This window comes from Triticum urartu, chromosome 3A (genome assembly GCF_056163025.1).
Source record: "Triticum urartu cultivar PI428250 chromosome 3A, HENAU_Tu73, whole genome shotgun sequence".
In the NCBI taxonomy this organism is placed as follows: domain Eukaryota; kingdom Viridiplantae; phylum Streptophyta; class Magnoliopsida; order Poales; family Poaceae; genus Triticum; species Triticum urartu.
This window is the reverse complement of record NC_141875.1, coordinates 26,710,232-26,732,153: the sequence shown is the minus strand read 5'-3', so window position 1 is coordinate 26,732,153 and position 21,922 is coordinate 26,710,232. Positions and strand designations below refer to the sequence as shown.

Genomic DNA, 21,922 nt, shown 5'->3' with positions numbered 1-21,922 from the left:
GGTATAGGAGATAAGTTGAAAGAATCTTTTCTCCAGTTAACACGATCGGACAGTTTTTTCCTCTGTAGAGTGCAACCCAGCCATGAATATCATGTTAATAATATTATACAGTGATGACGTATGCACATGTTACTTTGTTACTGAAGCCACTGATGATGCATTGCAGCAAGCACCTGTGAAATATTGTACAAAATCATCTATACATACTGCTCAGTGTTGGCTCAACTAGAAGCAAGCTGGACTAATGTAAGTGGACGCACATTTGACACACACCCACACACACACACACACACACACACAGAGAGAGAGAGAGAGAGAGAGAGAGAGAGAGAGAGGGCGAGGGAGAGAGGCGAGGGAATATGAGACCTCGGGAACAAGGAGGGGAGATGGAGGACAGTGCTTCCCGGTTCTCAGAAAAATGTTTGTGCGAGGATCACTGGGTACTCTGGCTGCAACTCTAAGGGAGGTAAACGGCAACTGGGATGCACTAATAAATCTTCAATAATTGACAAGAAGTCCTCCAGCTTCTCGTTTCACCAACGGCATGCACTGCTGTGCCGTCAAGGCCGTTCGCGCAGCCTGTGTCCACAGTGGGCATCCCCCGTGTCACCTTGCCGCTGTGGGCACCATTGAGTGGGCAACTCTGCCGGGAGCTGTAGGAATCTGTACCAATTGACAGTGCACCGGAGAGCTGTTATCAGCCTCCAAAATTCAGAACGGGATTATTGGTGGCTTTTGTTCATGCGACTCGGTGCTCCGCCGAGGTCGAAGGGGAGACCAGCGAGGATGACCATTAAATGGCTCCAGTGTTGCTCTTGCGAAACTCAGTTCATTAAATTTCTTGCTCAGTCAGTTCAACATGTGGATAAAGTAATTGTGCTACGGACTGTAGTTGCTTCTTAAATTCCGTCGGTTCATTCAGCTCCTCAATCTTGGCCTAGCATTCCAGTGTGATGGTCCAGATCAAGGACAACACTGCTCCGGTATTCCACATGCAAACGCATGGTGCACAAACAGACTGACTGTCGGTGAGAGAACTCCGCCGCACCTCGATGGTGTCGACTGAGAGAAAGAGATGAAAAGACAGGGGAAAGAAGATGGAACAGGACTAGCCATTGGGTGCTACGTACACTCAACATGTAGGCAATGTCGTAGGGTCAAAATATGCCAAGCCAGACCTGATTAGCGGGCCTGATATGCCAGATTTACCATCATACGGCTTATTTGGATGTTGTTTGAATAACTAGCGCATAAGTTGTTGGTAATTATTTCTTCAAAAGCTGTTCTAAGTTCTTCTAATCGAGAACTTTTTGCATAATCCACGGAAATATTTTGGAAACACACAAAAAGCATATATTCATATATATTTGCATGATTTGTGTGAGCCTGAGCGCACCATTAGGTTCTCGAATAGTCAACAAGCTATCTTAGTTGGCCTATATGTTTAAAAAAATCATCTGCACCCCCTTATATATAAGCTTCATCAGTAGCACTAACACAGATTTAGAGTATAAAAGTATAGTCATTATAATTTTTAGACATTGCCGATTGTGTAAAGGATCATACATTGGACTTTGTGGCTATCACTGAGTCGGGTAAACGTGATTTTCCAACACGTGATCCGGACCACTTTTCATGTGGTTTTGATTACGAATGGCACGTCTTACCGCCGACCGGGAGGTCCGGGGGAATATTGCAAGGTATTAACTCTACATACTTACAACTATTGTCCATGTCAAAGGGGGCGTATCATATCAAATTCCACCTTCGAAATAAGTCTGACAACTTCATCTGGAGTCTGGTGGTTGTATATGGCGCCGCTCAAGAGGAGTATAAGTCTGCATTTCTAAAAGAACTGGTTAATACCTGTCGAGACAATCCCCATCCCATGCTAATCGGGGGAGGGGGGGATTTTAATATCCTTCGATATCAGCAGGAAAAAAATGATCGGTTTGACACTAGGTGGCCTTTCCTCTTTAATGTTGTTATTAACGGCCTGGATCCGAGGGAGATCACGATGCCTGGTCGTCAATATACCTGGGCCAATACACTAGTAGAAAACAGGGCTTTGGTTCGGGCCTGGCCAGCCCATTAGTCCTGGTTCAATCACGAACCGGGACCCATGGGGGTATACGTCCCGGTTCGTGAGCCCGGGGGGGCGGCCGAGGCCTCGTGGGCATTGGTCCCGGTTCGTCTGGACCAATTTGTCTCGGTTATAGGCATGAACCGGGACCAATGGGCCTCGCTCCTGGCCCACATACATTGGTCCCGGTTCGTGGCTCGAACCGGGACAGAAGGTGGAGCTTTAGTCCCGGTTCCAGCCACAAACCGGGACAAATGAGCTGCCTATATATACCCCATCGCCGCAGCAGAGCACTCCATAGTGCTCTGTTTTTTCTGGCCGGCGAGGGGAGGGCATTTGGGTGCTCTAGCTCACCTCCTATGCACATGAGGTGTTTGATGAAATACCCGAGCCACACTAGTTAAGCTTTCTCCTCTCGAAGCTCGACCTCCAAACTCCATTTTCTCCGAGATTTGCAAAGGTTTAGCGGTCCGTCACGTCCCGTCCTCGTCTTCACTGCCGTCGATCGCCTGCGCCAATCTCGTCGCCGGCACCTCCGTGGTGAGCCTCTTGTTCTTATCTTCTTTCTGAAAGAAAAAATATTCTTACTTTAGATATATACTTGTCTAATTTTCTTACTTTTATTATTGCTTGTTATTATATAGTGCGATGGTTTTGGTATCCGCCCCCATCAGCCCTCGTCCTAGCTATAATTCGGATGTGGTATATATTATCTTTTTATAACTATTTGGTTCATTTATTGTTTATGACAATTATGCCGACCAATGTGACATATATTTTATTTATGTAGGAGGTAGTTGAACCGGAAATTCCAACCGACCCTATTGTCGAGAGGTTAGATTTAGTTGAAGCAGAAAACAATTACTTGAAGGAAAAAATAAAAATAATTAGGAGGAGAAGATGATATTGGAGTTGCATGTTGCGGATGTCGTCGATGATCACAAGATCAAGATGGATGCAATGCGGTTGAAGATGAGAAATATTAGAAAATATGCCATTCATACCGAGACTTGGTATCATTATGCCATTGGATCAATTGTTACCTTTGTTGTGATTATGATCGCATTTGTTGTTGCATTAAAATGTTTTACATAGTTTCAATGTATGGTTTAAGTAGATGCTCTGGAGAGCTATATGTTGTTCAATTTGAACTATGTATGTACTTTGGTTTTAATGTGATGATGAACTTCTATTAATTTGGTCACTTACCTATCCATGTGAATCTGTAATGGTTTTTGACACACATAACTATACATAATGCAAGCAGATGAACCGGCAATGGATGTATTGTGATAGACAAACATAATTATGTTTCTCGAAGTGGCTGAGGCAAACAAGCAGAATGGTTGCATGAAAAATAACAAATAAAGTCAGAAAGGGTTGAAAATTGATGATGTGGATTTGAATGGTCCATTTTGAAAAAATGAAATCCCTTTGTAACAGATGAGTTTTCGTCTGAAACCCTGATACTTCGAAAGAGATTGTCCATTTTGTACATGAAGTGCATCTAGTTTTTGCCGTAACCATCTCTACTTTTTAGCACATGCTATGCGGGTGAAATGATGATACCATGCGAACTTTCAACATTTTCAGAGTTCATTTGTAGTGCTTTCCAATTTCACGATCATTTAGTGCAAAAAGAATGAACTAATAGCAAAAAGAATGAACTAGAAAACTTTTATGAAACTCTGATAGAAAAAATAATAAACTAAAAGAATGAACTAGCAAACTTTAATGAAACTCTAATAGAAAAAACAATGAACTAGAAAACTTTAATGAAACTCTAATAGCAAAAGGAATCAACTAAAAATCTTTCATAAACCTCTAGTGTTATTGAAACTAAAATTATATAAAATTTATGCAACTAAAATTATCAAAGCATTTTATTTTCAAAACATTATAAGCAAAAAGAATTTTCATAAAAACTTTTTTTGTTAGAAACTTTAATAGCACAAGGAATTATCATAAAAAATTTGTTAGGAACTAAAATAACAAAAACTGTTTTTGAATATAATGATAAAACACAGTAATATTGAATAGCAGGAGAAAGAATCACTCCAAAATCTATTTTTATAGTAAAGTTAATCACAAACTAGTGATTCACACAAATTTCAAAGAATTCAAATATAAACTATTCAAATTGGAAAACTAATGGCACTAACAGAAAGTTTATTAATTTTTATTACCTAAAATAAAAAAGAATCACTGCAAAACAGTAAGTATTTTACTTTTATAGTAAAGTTAATCACAAACTAGTGATTCACACAAATTTCAAAGAATTCAAATTTAAACTATTCAAATTGAAAAACTAATGGCACTAATAGAAAGTTTATTATCTTTATTACCTAAAATCAAAAAGAATCACTGAAAAACAACAAGTATTTTGTTTTTATAGTAAAGTTAATCGTAAACTAGTTATTCACACAAATTTAAAGAATTCAAATTGGAAAACAAATGGCACCAACACAAAGTTTATTATTTTTATTACCTAAAATAAAAAAGAATCACTGAAAAACGGTAAGTATTTTGTTGTAACTAGAAACAAAATAAAATAAATACAGCAACATAGATAACAAAAAATTGGAAAAAAATTAAAAAATGCCACCTACTGGGCCACCACGGCCTGAATACGACTAGAAACCCACCCATGGGCTAGGATTCAGGCCCGCATTAGGCCCAAATAGGCCCACAGGCAGATAAAGTGACTTCAGGCCCGTAAGCCTGCATTAGAGAGGAGCTCGAAGTGGTCAGCGCAGCAGCGCTTATAAACCATTGTCGAAGCCTCTCGGCTAGCGAGGTGGGACTAAACATCCCACTGCACTACGACAGTTCCAGCATAAGACCATTGGTCCCGGTTCGTGGCTCGAACCGGGACGAAAGGTGGCCTTTGGTCTCGGTTCGTGGCACCAACCGGAACCAATGCGACCCCTTTAGTCCCGGTTGGTGCCACCAACCGGGACCAAAGGCCTCTGCTTCCCGCACTTTGGGCTGCTGAAAAGAGACCTTTGGTCCCAGTTAGTGGCACCAACCGGGACTACAGGGGGCATTGGTCCCGGTTGGTGGCATGAACCGGGACCAATGCTTCGTATATATAAGCAAGACTTGTGAAAATTTCCACTTCTCATCTCGCAGTTGCCGCCCCACCGACGCCGACAACATCGACGCCGCCAGGCTGCCGCCCCCGACCGCCGTCTCCGTCGTCGCCGTCGCCCCTACCCCGGCCTCGCCGCACCCTGCCCCGACCTCGACGTGCCCTGCCCCGACCTCGCCGTCGCCGAGCCTTGCCCCGACCTCGCCGTCGCGCACGCCGAGTGCCCTGCCCCGACCTCGCCGCCGCTCGCCTGCACTGTGAGCCTCACCGTGACGTTCCCCCTCCTCCCCCCCCCCGCGCCTCAACGCTGCCGCGCGCCCGCCCCGACATCGACGACGAAGGTCCTGTTCACATATATAGAATTTTTTTTTCATATTGTAGTAGTAGATGATGACGATGATGATGTATGTATGTTCATATGCAAAAGTTAGGATTTTTTTCTGTTCATTGAATTTTTTGGTGATATTATTGTAGAATATGCAAATGTTTGTATGTTTATATGCAAAGAATATGTCATTTTTTATAGAATTTTAATGATTTTTTTCTGTTGTAATTTTGTTCATACAATTTTTTATTGTTTTTTCCTGTTGTAATTTTGTTCATAAAGTAATTTTTATTGTTTATGTTTAGGTTAGGAAGAAGGAAAATAAAAAGGAGAAGAAGAGGAGAGGAAGAAGATGAAAAAAGGAAAAAAGAGGAGAAGAAGAAAAAATAGAATTTATTTTTTCTTCTTCTCCTCTATTCCTTTCTTCTTCTCCTCTTTTTTTTCTTCTTTTTTTCTTCAATGTTCTCCTATTTTTATTTCTTCTTCGTCTTCTTATTTTTTATTGGGTATGTCGTTGTCGATGCACCCCCTCCCAATAACTCCAACACGAGGGGGGTCGATATACCCCCTCCCCGATAACATTATTTTCCCGTGTATCCATCTATCGATATCGATATAACACCCGCCCTGATAACTTTGACATGAGGGGCGGTCGATATATATACCCCCTCTCGACCGTGATAACTTATACCAAGGGAGCACCCCCCCGGCTCTCTTGCTCTACCAAAACTCTCAAGGACACTCAAACCCTAGAAAAAACGATGTCGGTCTCCTACCCCCTCCCACCGCGCCCCTACCCGACAAACTCTCTCGAGGCCACCCAAATTTACTAAGTTAAAAGAGCGTTGTCGTCAAGGCCACCCCAAACCCTTGAAGCGTTGCCGAGGCCAACCCAAACCCTAGAGAAGCGTCGACGCCACTAATATGATTCCTTGTTGTGATTAGCTAGCTAGTTCTACGTTTGCCACTAATATATCCATCTGTCATGTTTGAATAATAATTGCCATGTTGTAAATATTTGCAGAAACCATGGAGCACCCCCGAGACGAAGCAACAGAAGCGGTGTTGGGGGACATAATCGCAGCCAGAAGTGATGCCGTCATGTTGTTTCTCAAAGAAATGGAAGGACGGGGTGAAGAAGTAGGCTACGGTGATCGAACAATGGAGGAGGAAGAAAATGATTATGATGGCTCCGGTGACCGAATGCCGGTGGAAGAAGGACACCTTGATGACGGCTCCGGTGACCGAGTGCTGGTGGAAGGACACCGTGATGATGGCTCCGGTGACCGAACGGAGTCTGGCCAGGTATATATATTAATTAAGCATGTGCTGACTATAGCTAATTGATGCATTAATTGTTTTTGGTATGTACACATATTAATTAATAACTCTCTTCTTTATTCTTTTTTCTAGCCCTCCGGATCGAGCACAACTTCGGTAAAGAGACGAAGCCCGAAGAAAAAGTTGTGTTCGGATGAAAGGTTTGAGATCACAGCAGTCACGCGCGATGGCCAACCGATTGAACCCATTAGTAAAAAGGAAGCATTTGCTGCTCAATGCGGGGTTCTTGTTAGGGACAAGATCACGATCAGCATCCACCAATGGTTTAAGCCGGCTAAAGATGACCCTGAGGTGTCTTATGTCAATGATATGCAGAAAGATGATCTTTGGACTGCCCTGAAGTCCAATTTCACCCTACCGCCAGAGGAGGATCCGGAGAAGCCAGTTAAAGAGTAATTGATCAAGTCTCATGCTCTTAAGAAGATGGCAGAACTATTCAGGAGGTGTAAGAATGAGCTTAAAAAAACGTTTGTCGACAAAGAAGAGACACCAGAATTCACCGGCCGGTATGAGAAGATCAGAGATCAGTGGGAGGAATTTGTGGCCCACAAGACATCGGACAAGAGTAAGAAGATGTCAGCAACAAACAAGAAAAATGCTGCGAATAAGAAGCTTCACCATCGCACGGGGTCAGGTGGCTACCTTAAAGCCCGGTCGTTGTGGGCCAAGGCTGAGAATGACCTGCTTGATAAAGGGGTCGAACCAGAGACATTGAACTGGCCAGACCGTTGCTGGACTTAGTTCTTCAGGGTTGGCGGAACCTTGGACCCTGTATCAGGGAAGTGTCCTTGGACGAAAGAGCAACTGCGAATACCCGCCACGAAGCTTTGACAGTATATCGATGCAGAGCAGTGATGTCTACTACACAACCTTCTTCTTATAGACGTTGTTGGGCCTCCAAGTGCGGAGGTTTGTAGGATAGTAGCAAATTTCCCTCAAGTGGATGACCTAAGGTTTATCAATCCGTAGGAGGCGTAGGATGAAGATGGTCTCTCTCAAGCAACCCTGCAACCAAATAACAAAGAGTCTCTTGTGTCCCCAACACACCCAATACAATGGTAAATTGTATAGGTGCACTAGTTCGTCGGAGAGATGGTAATAAAAGTGGTATATGGAGAGTAGATAATGGCTTTTGTAATCTGAAAATATAAAAACAGCAAGGTAACTAATGATAAAAGTGAGCGTAAACGGTATTGCAATACGTTGAAACAAGGCCTAGGGTTCATACTTTCACTAGTGCAAGTCCTCTCAACAATAATAACATAATTGGATCATATAAGTATCCCTCAACAAGCAACAAAGAGTCACTCTAAAGTCACTAATAGCGAAGAACAAACGAAGAGATTATGGTAGGGTACGAAACCACCTCAAAGTTATTCTTTTCGATCAATCCGTTGGGCTATTCCTATAAGTGTCACAAACAGCCCTAGAGTTCGTACTAGAATAACACCTTAAGACACAAATCAACCAAAACCCTAATGTCACCTAGATACTCCAATGTCACCTCAAGTATCCGCGGGTATGATTATACGATATGCATCACACAATCTCAGATTCATCTATTCAACCAACACATAGAACCTCAAAGAGTTCCCCAAAGTTTCTACCGGAGAATCACGACGAAAACGTGTGCCAACCCCTATGCATAGGTTCATGGGCAGAACCCGCAAGTTGATCACCAAAACATACATCAAGTGAATCACGTGATATCCTATTGTCACCACAGAACGCACGGCAAGACATACATCAATTGTTCTCAAATCTTTAAAGACTCAATCCGATAAGATAACTTCAAAGGGGAAACTCAATCCATTAGAAGAGAGTAGAGGGGGAGAAGAAACATAAGATCCAACTATAATACCAAAGCTCGCGATACTTCAAGATCGTGCCAAATCAAGAACACGAGAGAGAGAGAGAGAGAGAGAGATCAAACACATAGCAAGATCGTTTGTGATCCCCGATCATTTTACGGTATACGGAGATATATAGGCGGAAGAAGTACGTCAGGGGAGCCACGAGGGGCCCACGAGGGTGGAGGGCGCGCCCAGGGGGGTGGGCGTGCCCCCCTGCCTCGTGGCTTCCTCGTTGCTTCCCTTACGTGGACTCCAAGTCTCCCGGGTTGCTTTCCTTCCAAAAATAAGTTCCGTGAAGTTTCAGGTCAATTGGACTCCGTTTGGTTTTCCTTTTCTGCGATACTCTAAAACAAGGAAAAAACTGAAACTGGCACTGGGCTCTAGGTTCATAGGTTAGTCCCAAAAATCATATAAAATAGCATATAAATGCATATAAAACATCGAAGGTTGATAATATAATAGCATGGAACAATCAAAAATTATAGATACGTTGGAGACGTATCAGCATCCCCAAGCTTAATTCCTGCTCGTCCTCGAGTAGGTAAATGATAAAAGCAGAATTTTTGATGTGGAATGCTACCTAACATATTTATCCATGTAGTTCTCTTTATTGTGGCAAGAATATTCAGATCCATAAGATTCAATACAAAAGTTTAATATTGACATAAATATAATAATACTTCAAGCATACTAACAAAGTAATCATGTCTTCTCAAAATAACATGGCCAAAGAAAGTTATCCCTACAAAATCATATAGTCTGGCTATGCTCTATCTTCACCACACAAAATATTTAAATCATGCACAACCCCGATGACAAGCCAAGCAATTGTTTCATACTTTTGATGTTCTCAAACTTTTTCAATCTTCACGCAATATATGAGCGTGAGCCATGGACATATCACTATAGGTGGAATAGAATGGTTGTTGTGGAGAAGACAAAAATGAGAAGATAGTCTCATATCGACTAGGCATATCAACGGGCTATGGAGATGTCCATCAATAGATATCAATGTGAGTGAGTAGGGATTGCCATGCAACGGATGCACTAGAGCTATAAATGTATCAAACCTCACAAAAGAATCTAGTGTGTACATCCAACTCGCTTGCTCACGAAGACCTAGGGCATTTTGAGGAAGCACATCATTGGAATATACAAGCCAAGTTCTATAATGAAAGATTCCCACTAGTATATGAAAGTGACAACACAGGAGACTCTCTATCATGAAGATCATGGTTCTACTTTGAAGCACAAGTGTGGTAAAAGGATAGTAGCATTGCCCCTTCTCTCTTTTATCTCATTTTTTTATTTGGGCCTTTTCTCTTTTTTATGGCCTCTTTTTTTCGTTTCTTTTCATCCGGAGTCTCATCCCAACTTATGGGGGAATCATAGTCTCCATCATCCTTTCCTCACTGGGACAATGCTCTAATAATGATGATCAACACACTTTTATTTATTTACAACTCAAGAATTACAACTCGATACTTAGAACAAAATATGACTCTATATGAATGCCTCCGGCGGTGTACCGGGATGTGCAATGACTCAAGAGTGACATGTATGCAAGAATTATGAACGGTGGCTTTGCCACAAATACGATGTCAACTACATGATCATGCAAAGCAATATGACAATGATGAAGTGTGTCATAATAACGGAACGGTGGAAAGTTGCATGGCAATATATATCTCGGAATGGCCATGGAAATGCCATGATAGGTAGGTATGGTGGCTGTTTTGAGGAAGGTAAATGGTGGGTTTATGATATCGGTGAAAGGTGCACGGTATTAGAGAGGCTAGCAATGGTGAAAGGGTGAGAGTGCGTATAATCCATGGACTCAACATTAGTCATAAAGAACTCACATACTTATTGCAAAAATCTACAAGTTATCGAAGCAAAGTACTACGCGCATGCTCCTAGGGGGATAGATTGGTAGGAAAATACCATCGCTCGTCCCTGACCGCCACTCACAAGGAAGGCAATCAATAAATAAATCATGCTCCGACTTCATCACATAACGGTTCACCATACGTACATGCTACGGGAATCACAAACTTCAACACCAGTATTTCTCAAATTCACAACTACTCAACTAGCATGACTTTAATATCACCATCCTCATATCTCAAAACAATCATCAAGTATCAAACTTCTCATAGTATTCAATGCACTTTATATGAAAGTTTTTATTATATCCCTCTTGGATGCCCATCATATTAGGACTAGTTTCATAACCAAAGCAAACTACCATGCTGTTCTAAGGAATCTAAAAATAATATAAGTGAAGCACGAGAGTTCATCGAATTCTTCAAAATAAAACCACCACCGTGCTCTGAAAAGATATAAGTGAAGCACTAGAGCAAATGACAAACTACTCCGAAAGATATAAGTGAAGATCAATTAGTAGTCGAATAATTTTGCAACTATGTGAAGACTCTCTAACATTTAAGAATTTCAGATCTTGGTATTTTATTCAGACAGCAAGCAAAACAAAAGTAAATAAAATGAAACTCCAAGCAAAACACATATCATGTGGCGAATAAAAATATAGCTCAAAGTAAAGTTACCGATGAACGAAGACGAAAGAGGGGATGCCTTCCGGGGCATCCCCAAGCTTAGGCTTTTGGTTGTCCATGAATTTTACCTTGGGGTGCCTTGGGCATCCCCAATCTTAGGCTCTTGCCACTCCTTATTCCATAGTCCATCGAATCTTTACCCAAAACTTGAAAACTTCACAACACAAAACGTAACAGAAAACTCGTAAGCCCCGTTAGCGAAAGAAAACAAAACACCACTTCAAGGTACTATAATGAACTCATTATTTATTCATATTGGTGTAATATATACTATATTACAACTCATCTATGGTTCATACCCTCCGATACTACGCATAGATTCATCAAAATAAGCACACAACACAATAAAAACAGAATCTGTCAAAAACAGAACAGTCTGTAGTAATCTGGATCAAACGTATACTTCTGGAACCCCAAAAATTATAAAATAAATTTCTGGAACTGAGTAATTTATCTATTAATAATCTACAAAAATAATTAACTAAATATCACTATCCAATAAAAAATGGCAGCAATTCTCGTGAGCGCTAAAGTTTCTGTTTTTTACAGCAAGATCAACAAGACTTTCCTCAAGTCTTCCCAACGGTTCTACTTGGCACAAACACTAACTAAAACATAAGAACTCAATCATAACAGAGGCTAGATAAATTATTTATTTCTAAACAGGAGCAAAATAAAGGAACAAAAATAAAGTTGGGTTGCCTCCCAACAAGCGCTATCGTTTAACGCCCCTAGCTAGGCATGATGATTTCGATGATGCTCACATAAAAGATAGGAATTGAAACATAAAGAGAGCATCATGAAGAAAATGACTAGCACATTTAAGTCTAACCCACTTCCTATGCATAGGGATTTTGTGAGCAAACAACTTGTGGGAACAAGAATCAACTTGCATAGGAAGGTAAAACAAGCATAACTTCAAAATTTTAAGCACATAGAGAGGAAACTTGATATTATTGCAATACCTAGAAGCATATGTTCCTCCCTCATAATAATTTTCAGTAGCATCATGAATGAATTAAACAATATAACCAGCAGCTAAAGCATTCTTTTCATGATCTACAAGCATAGAAATTTTGTAACTCTCCACATAAGCAAAATTCTTCTCATGAATAATAGTGGGAGCAAACTCAACAAAATAATTATCATGTGAGGCATAATCCAATTGAAAACTAAAATCATGATGACAAGTTTCATGGATATCATTATTCTTTATAGCATACAGGTCATCACAATAATCATCATAGATAGCAACTTTGTTCTCATAATCAATTGGAACCTCTTCTGGAATAGTGGATTCATCACCAAATAAAGTCATGACCTCTCCAAATCCACTTTCATCAATATAATAATCATAAATAGGAGGCATGCTTTCATCATAATAAATTTTCTCATCAAAACTTGGGGGAAAATATCATCTTCATCAAACATAGCTTCCCCAAGCTTGTGGCTTTGCATATCATTAGCGTCATGGATATTCAAGGAATTCATACTAACAACATTGCAATCATGCTCATCATTCAAATATTTAGTGCCAAACATTCTAATGCATTCTTCTTCTAGCACTTGAGCACAATTATCGGAATCCTTATTTTCATGATAGATATTAAAAAGATGAAGCATATGAGGCAAACTTAATTCCATTTTTTGTAGTTTTCTTTTATAAACTAAACTAGTGATAAAACAAGAAACAAAAAGATTAGATTGCAAGATCTAAAGATATACCTTCAAGCGCTAACCTCCCCGGCAACGGCGCCAGAAAAGAGCTTGATGTCTACTACACAACCTTCTTCTTGTAGATGTTGTTGGGCCTCCAAGTGCAGAGGTTTGTAGGACAGTAGCAAATTTCCCTCAAGTGGATGACCTAAGGTTTATCAATCCATAGAAGGCGTAGGATGAAGACGGTCTCTCTCAAGCAACCCTGCAACCAAATAACAAAGAGTCTCTTGTGTCCCCAACACACCCAATACAATGGTAAATTGTATAGGTGCACTAGTTCGGCGGAGAGATGGTAATACAAGTGGTATATGGATAGTAGATAATGGTTTTTGTAATCTGAAAATATAAAAACAGCAAGGTAACTAATGATAAAAGTGAGCGTAAACGGTATTGCAATACGTTGAAACAAGGCCTAGGGTTCATACCTTCACTAGTGCAAGTCCTCTCAACAATAATAACATAATTGGATCATATAACTATCCCTCAACAAGCAATAAAGAGTCACTCCAAAGTCACTAATAGCGGAGAATAAACGAAGAGATTATGGTAGGGTACGAAACCACCTCAAAGTTATTCTTTCCGATCAATCCGTTGGGCTATTCCTATAAGTGTCACAAACAGCCCTAGAGTTCGTACTAGAATAACACCTTAAGACACAAATCAACCAAAACCCTAATGTCACCTAGATACTCCAATGTCACCTCAAGTATCCGTGGGTATGATTATACAATATGCATCACACAATCTCAGATTCATCTATTCAACCAACACATAGAACCTCAAAGAGTGCCCCAAAGTTTCTACCGGAGAATCACGACGAAAACGTGTGCCAACCCCTATGCATAGGTTCATGGGCAGAACCCGCAAGTTGATCACCAAAACATACATCAAGTGAATCACGTGATATCCCATTGTCACCAAAGATACGCACGGCAAGACATACATCAACTGTTCTCAAATCATTAAAGACTCAATCCGATAAGATAACTTCAAAGGGGAAACTCAATCCATTAAAAGAGAGTAGAGGGGGAGAAGAAACATCAGATCCAAGTATAATAGCAAAGCTCACGATACATCAAGATTGTGCCAAATCAAGAACACAAGAGAGAGAGAGAGAGAGAGAGAGATCAAACACATAGCTACTGGTACATACCCTCAGCCCCGAGGGTGGACTACTCCCTCCTCGTCATGGAGAGCACCGAGATGATGAAGATGGCCACCGGAGAGGGATTCCCCCTTCGGCAGGGTGCTGGAACGGGTCTAGATTGGTTTTCGGTGGCTACGGAGGCTTCTGGCGGTGGAACTCCCGATCTATTGTGCTCCCCGATCGTTTTAATTAGGGTATATGGAGATATATAGGCGGAAGAAGTACGTCAGGGGAGCCACGAGGGGCCCACGAGGGTGGATGGCGCGCCCAGGGGGGTGGGCGCGCCCCCCTGCCTCATGGCTTCCTCGTTGCTTCCCTTACGTGGACTCCAAGTCTCCCGAGTTGCTTTCCTTCCAAAAATAAGTTCCGTGAAGTTTCAGGTCAATTGGACTCCGTTTGATTTTCCATTTCCGCGATACTCTAAAACAAGGAAAAAACAGAAACTGGCACTGGGCTCTAGGTTAATAGGTTAGTCCCAAAAATCATATAAAATAGCATATAAATGCATATAAAACATCCAAGGTTGATAATATAATAGGATGGAACAATCAAAAATTATATATACGTTGGAGACGTATCACGCAGCAAGGGGCGTTCGTTCTAGACAGAGAGAACGACGAGCTCACAATGGCCCTCGGGAATCCTGAGCACCCTGGACGGACACGAGGCACGCGAGGCTCCGTTCCGTGGAAGGCTGGGTTTCCGGACGCAGGCGGTTAAAAATGCCAGGAGATGAGGAAGAAAGTGTAGTAGACCCAAATGCAGGCGCTGAACACAAGGGTACAATCCATAGAGGAATGAGAAGCACATCGCAACAAGCGACCTGCCGAAGCTTCCCCCGAAGCAATGTGGCTTCCACCGAGCTGCTTCAGCTGGAGCCTGTCTTCACGGAGCCTGTCTTCAGAAGGAGCTCATCAACCTTCCGAACTGGACGACTCCGCCTCCTCCTCCTACGGCGAGTCAGGGCACTCCGCCTCCTCCTCCGGCGAGTGATCAGGGCACACAGCCTCCTTCTCCGGTGCGTGGCGGCACTCCACCTCCTTCTCCGCCTGCGCCGGCGCTCCCGAGCAGCCAGCAGCCTCCTCCTGATCCTCCTTGCCAGCAAGGGCGGAAGAGACCCGCCGCCGCTCCGGCTGCTCCAGTGCGTCGTAGTCCTTCTCCTCCGCCTCATAAGCAACGAAAGATGACAGCCGCAGCCATCCATCTGCTCGGCCGACGTCTAGCAGTACAGCCAGAGGCGGGAGGCAATACAGATTCGGTCCATCTCTCAAGCCTCTAGAGAAGTTACCATACGAGAGGACCGTGGAGGACACCACGAAGATCATACAAGCCGAAGTGAGGGACTTCTTTGAAGGGGTGAAAGCAAAGAAACATCCGCCTCCGGAGGAGAAGATCGATCCGGTGAAAGCGAAGCGCTCTCTGGCTGCCCTGAAGAAACCACCAAAGTCTCCGCCGAAAGGCAACTATGAGCGTATTATTGAAAGGTCATTTATCGAAGCGGAGCGGTCAGGAAGTACTATCAGTGAGCAAAGGTTAAAAGAACGACGAGCTGGGAAAAAAATTCCCAGCTCAACGAACAAGCGAACCAATCGTGCCCCCCTCTCAAGGTGTCTAGCGATATCGTCGCTAATGATCTGAGGATGGTGCCCGGTTATAGCAATCTTGGAGATTACCTGCCCGAGGATGTACATTATGATTTCTTGGAGGTGGACGAACACAGATACCATTACGGAAGCCTCTCGTCAAAGATGAAAGAACACTAACAAAGATGATGCGAAGATTTCATGATTGGTACATGAAAACCTGCAGAGAGTCTGGGGGGGGGGGATATTTTGACGCTGAGAGTTAAAGAGGAGCATGACCTCGTTGGAATTGATCTGTTGAATGTTCCATTTGAGGAGTTCTTCCAGTTTTTCCATCAAAAGGCCCTAGATAAATTAACGGTCACTTGCTACTGTCTGTAAGTACTACTTCTGTCATTAAGTCTCTATATATAGGTCAGCTCTTTCATTGCATGTATATATAATTATCCTCACTATATTATGCAGATTAAAGATCGCCGAATTGAAGAAAAAACAAATCGGTGATATTGGGTTCATTAACACAAATCTCATAGATGCATATATGGTTGAATATAAGGCCAGAGAGACCGAGGCCAACTTGCTATGATCGTTGGTAATAAATGAAAACAAAGATATAATACTCTTTCTTTACAACTTCAAGTGAGTGTTACTGTCTTGTGCATATTCGATTTCCATTACTAGTCCAGGTTATAGTAATGTAATTGATGAGTTATGCATGCGTGCGTAGGTTCCACTATATTCTCCTAGAGATTAAGCTTGAGTAGGGACTAGTAACCATCTTAGACTCGAGACGAAAAGATCCCCAGGAGTATGCAGACATGACTGAAATGCTCGAGAAGTAAGTTAAATCGATCATTATCGCACCATATCAGCAACTTTGTTCCTTTCCTGATATCAAGTAATTGTTTTCTTTGTCGGGTAGGGTTTGGAAAAAATTCACCTCGAAAGCTCCAGGACTGCCGAAGAAGCTGCAGTTTAGACACCGGAAAGTAAGTACTACTAGCATGTTCCGCGCATATCCTAGTGATTCAAGCGCTAGTTTCATCAATACTATTTATAGCATTCTTGCTTATCAGTTTGATTGACCTCTATTTCTTGTAAAGTGGTTGTGGCAGGAAGCCGGGAATAATTACTGTGGATACTACGTTTGCGAGTCCATCCGCCACACGACCTGTGAGCGTGGCTACTCTGACAAACAATATGAAGTGCGTAAATAATAATATTCACAATTTTATTTTATTACCATCATTTATTCATTTATTCACAATATATATGTATTGTCCCCTTTCTTCAAATTAGATGTTTCGAATGCGGGATGAACTCCTACCACCAGATCGTATGCGAGCAATTCAAGAGGAATTGGCGGCATTCTTTCTTGACCACGTGATCGATAAAGACGGAGAATACCATGTGGACCCTGAGTTCATATATAATCAGGATATTATATTGTAAGGGATCTTATATTGTATATATGTAGCTAGTAGCGTCGGATAGATATACGAAAACTTGTTGTTCGACCAATCTCTCGGAGAAGGAGAGGTGGTCGATATCACTTCTCTCTGTATGCATATGTTCATGACGATCTTCTATTTCCTTCATTTTCTTACTAGCTAGCATGTCGAGTCCTCTCTATACGTATAGTATGTAGTGTCGATCAAGCACGGAGATAAGGGAGGACACTTCTCTCTATTAATTAGCTAGCTAACACAATATATGAAACACCTAAATTAACCCCCCCAAAACCACTAAACCACCCCCTTTCAAAAAAACAAAAACCTCAGCTCCTGCCAGCTTGTGACGCGTGGACGCCTATTGGTCCCGGTTGGTGCCACCAACCGGGACCAAAGGGCCTCCTGCCTGGGCTCGCCGCACTGGCCACGTGGAGGCCTATCTGTCCCAGTTCGTGTAAGAACCGGGACTAAAGGCCTAGGGCTTTAGTAACGACCCTTTAGTCCTGGTTCAACAAACGGGACCAATGGCCCTTACGAACCGGGACAAATGGCCTTTTTCTACTAGTGATAACTGATCGGTGCCAACCTTTGAAAAACTGGACCGGGTGCTAGTTACCACCGACTGGGAATATAAATATCCCCTAGCCTCAGTTCGGGCACTAGAAAGAATTGAGGCCTTATCGGATCACGCTCCATTGCTAACGGATTTTGGACAACCAGTCCCAAGTTCTAACCGTCACCAGTTTAAATTTGAACTGGGATGGCTCACAAGAGAGGGATTTCATGAGCTGGTTAAGAAGGTGTGGACGCGCCAGCCTCCCGGTAACACACCCATTCAACGATGGAATAATCGAATCCGCGCCTTGTGTCGATTCCTTCGAGGATGGGCCAAGCATATTGCTGGCATTTACAAAAAAGAAAAACTGTGATTGTCTACCTTAATTGATTCCCTTGATAAAATAGCGGAGGTGAGGCCTCTGTCTGTTGTTGAGATTGAGCAAAAAAGCAATCTTAACGAGCATATTGGCCGCCTACTACGGGAGGAAGAGATTAAATAGTACCAACATAGCAAGGCGGATTCACTGGTGCAAGGTGATGATAATATGAAATACTTTCAAAAGCTAGCCAATGGCAGACATAGAAAGAAGCATATATTAATCCTTGACCAGGAGGAAGGCCGAATAGAGGGGGACGTACCACTTAGAAATTTTATCACTAAATTTTACAAAGACCTTTTTGGGCCTTCAACTGAAACTAATTTTTAGCTGGACGAATCCGTTACTCATGACATTACTCAAGTTACGGAAGTGGAAAATGAATTCCTAACCTCTCCATTTTCTGAGGAGGAAATTCGAACTGCGGTGTTTCAGATGGAACACAACAAGGCGCGCTGGGACCAGATGGCTTTCCCGCAGAGTTCTACCAATGCTTTTGGGACGCGGTTAAGGCAGACTTGGTTCAGTTGTTTAACCAACTGCATTCCGAGGACATTGATATTTCTCGTTTAAACTTTGGGAAAATTATTGTATTGCCTAAGATTAAGGAGGCTAGTCGTATTCAACAATATCAACCGATTTGCCTTCTGAATGTAAGTTTTGAATTTTTTATGAAGATAGCGACTAATCGCTTGAACGGTGTAGCTGACCATGTTGTAAAACCCACTCAAACAACATTTATGCAAGGCCGCAACATATTAGATGGAGTGGTCATCCTGCATGAAACTGTACATGAATTGCACCGGAAAAAGTTGAACAGTGCCATTCTTAAAATTGATTTTGAGAAAGCCTACGATAAAGTTAAGTGGCCCTTCCTGTTGCAAACCTTGCACATGAAGGGGTTTTCATAAAAACGGTGGCGCTGGGTAGAGAGCTTTATCTCTGGAGGTAGTGTGGCCATAAAAGTTAACGATGACGTTGGCAACTATTTTCAGACAAGGAAGGGGCTTCCTCAAGGCGACCCCGCATCTCCTATTCTGTTTAACATTGTGGCCGACATGCTAGCTACCCTTGTTGAACGGGCTAAGCTAGATGGTCAAATTAGTGGGGTCATTCCACACTTGGTAGAAGATGGTCTATCTATTGTACAATATGCGGATGACATGGTACTATTCACGGATCTTGATCTAGATAAGGCAAGAAATCTCAAGCTACTCTTATGTTCTTTTGAGGAACTTTCTGGTCTCAAAATTAATTTTCATAAGAGCGAACTTTTTTGCTTTGGTGATATTGCAGAATCAGCACCTGAGTATGTTGATATTTTTGGATGCCAGCTCGGGCAGTTTCCGATTCGGTATCTGGGTATTCCCATACACTATCGGCATTTAACTGTCGCCGAGTGGAAGCATGTGGAAGAGAGACTTGAGAAACGATTAGCCAGTTGGAAGGCCGAACTCTTGTCTTATGGGGGGGGGGCGATTGATCTTGATCAATTCTGTCCTAAGCAACATGGTTTTATATATGTTGTCATTCTTCCACCTGCCTAAAGGGGTTCTACAGCGTCTAGACTACTTTAGATCCATATTTTTGGTAATGTGATAATGAAACCAAGAAATATCAACTGGCTAGGTGGAGCGTATTATGCAGACCTAAAAGTCAAGGGGGGCTTGGGAATCCAAGACCTTGAGATTAAAAACATCGCTCTTCTCAGCAAGTGGGTGTATAAACTATTCACTAAGAATGGAGTATGGCAGGAAATCATTCGCAACAAGTATGTGGGATCCAATGTCATTTCTCAAGTTCATTGGAAACCTGGGGTTTCACATTTTTGGAGTGGTCTCATGAAGGCCAAGGATTTCTTCTTCCAATTTGGGACCTTCTCGGTTAGGGACGGTTCTCAGGTTCGGCTAGGGAACAACTCACTAATGGTGTAATATCCGAGCTTGTACCGGATTGTCAGACATAAATTTATCACGATCAAACAAGTCTTAGGACAAGAAAACCCCGATATTTCTTTCCGTAGGGGTATTTTGGGCACTCGTCTGGCAGCATGGAATGAATTACTCACTCGCGTGGAGGACATTCAACTGTCAGATGAGCTAGACACTTTTTGATGGAACTTGCATCAGAATGGCAAATTTTCGGTCAAATCCATGTATGATGCAATGGTTCATTGTGATGTTCCAGTAGATAACAGGAAATTGTGGAAGCTAAAAATTCCTCTAAGAATGAAGATTTTCCTCTGGTTTCTAAAGAAAGGAGTCATCCTAACTAGAGATAATCTGGCACGACGAAACTGGCATGGCTCCAAGACATGTGTCTTTTTCCAACATGACGAGTCTATCAAACACTTATTTTTTGAGTGCAAGTTCGCTCAGGCAGTTTGGGCCATGGTCCAAGTAGCTTCGAATTTATATACACCATGTAGTGCACGGAATATGTTCAGCAACTGCTTGCGGGGTATTGACAAACAATTTTCTGCACATATTCTTGTGGGAGCGGCGGCCTTATGCTGGGCAATGTGGCTTACCAGGAATGATGTGGGTTTTAACAATAAATATGTATCATCTTCTATGCAGGTTATTCATATTTGTACAACGATGGCTCCGTACTTGGTCTATCCTGTAGAAACCGGAGGACAGTGACCTTTTTATGATGGCGTCTACAAGGCTGGAGCATACATCCAGGGAGGTTTTCTAACCCCATGGATGGCAGTGTGATTTACGGATAGGATCTACCACTCCTTAGGCTGGACTCGATTTATTGCTTGTCATTGTATCGAATTATTTTATTTTTAGGGTGCTCTGGACTTTTTGGCTGTGTGCATCTAGCTATGCAGAGGCCGGGCTTTCTTTCGGTACGATTGTATCACCTCGATATATCTATTCAATGAAAAGTCCTTTATCAAAAAAAAGTTGCAACATAGTGTTGCCTGTCCTGCATCGCCCTCGCCTGGGCGACTCAGGTGGATCCCCAATCTTAGCTGTCGGGCCGCCATAGATCCCGTGCCTCCCTCCGTCGCTGCTGGAGCAAGCCACTGGGCAAAGCCTGGTGGCCGACGGCGGTGGCGGAGGCTCCCTCCCCTCCCATGCAGGTTTGGGTGATGCAGGGCATCCACGGGCATGGGGGTACCTGCCCAGATCTGGGCCGCTGGCGGCGCGGCGTCTGTCTCCGGCGACGACGCGTAGCGGCGACCTGGTGGTGGGCAGTGTCGGCGATGCTACAGGGTCGACGGGCAGGACTGGTGGTGCGGATGTTGGAGGTGACGTGCGGGATAGCTGATACAGCCCGTACTTGTGGCTGGTCGATGGCTACATGGAAGGGCCAGCGAGGGGCGCTGGAGTCCTCTGCTAGCGATTCGGCGGAGCTTCTGGATCAGTCCAACTGATTGGGACACTGCGGGTGCCCAACAGTCAGGTTCACCCAGAGGTGTCTGATCTGGATCGAGACGCCTTGTAGCCTTTGTCCCCTGCTCGGTGTGCTTCTTTGTACGGATCTGGGTCGCAAGACTTGCTGATCCTCAATGTGGTTGGAGCTGGAGGTGAGGATTCAGATCAAGAGAAATCCCTAGTGTGGCCTTTTGTCCACGGCGGAGGCGACGCCCGAGGGCGCTGCATTCTTTTCCATGGAGACGCTCATCAGATATACTTCTACTTCCACCAAGATATTTCTCTCCCGGGTGAAAGCCCTAACTTCAGTGGGTGGCTACGGCGCATTTGGCATCGTTTCCTTCTTGAAGGCGCCGCCTTGGGAGCTGTGTGGATGATGGACACCATTGGGAACACTATATATGGTGGCGATCGGGTTCATGAGGTGGT

General features: G+C 43.0%; 1 pseudogene; it reads left to right on the top strand.

The window, feature by feature from the left end:
* Positions 1-21,386, top strand: part of LOC147978111 (uncharacterized) — an 80,119-nt pseudogene extending 58,733 nt beyond the window's left edge.
* The last annotated feature ends 536 nt before the right edge of the window (positions 21,387-21,922 follow it).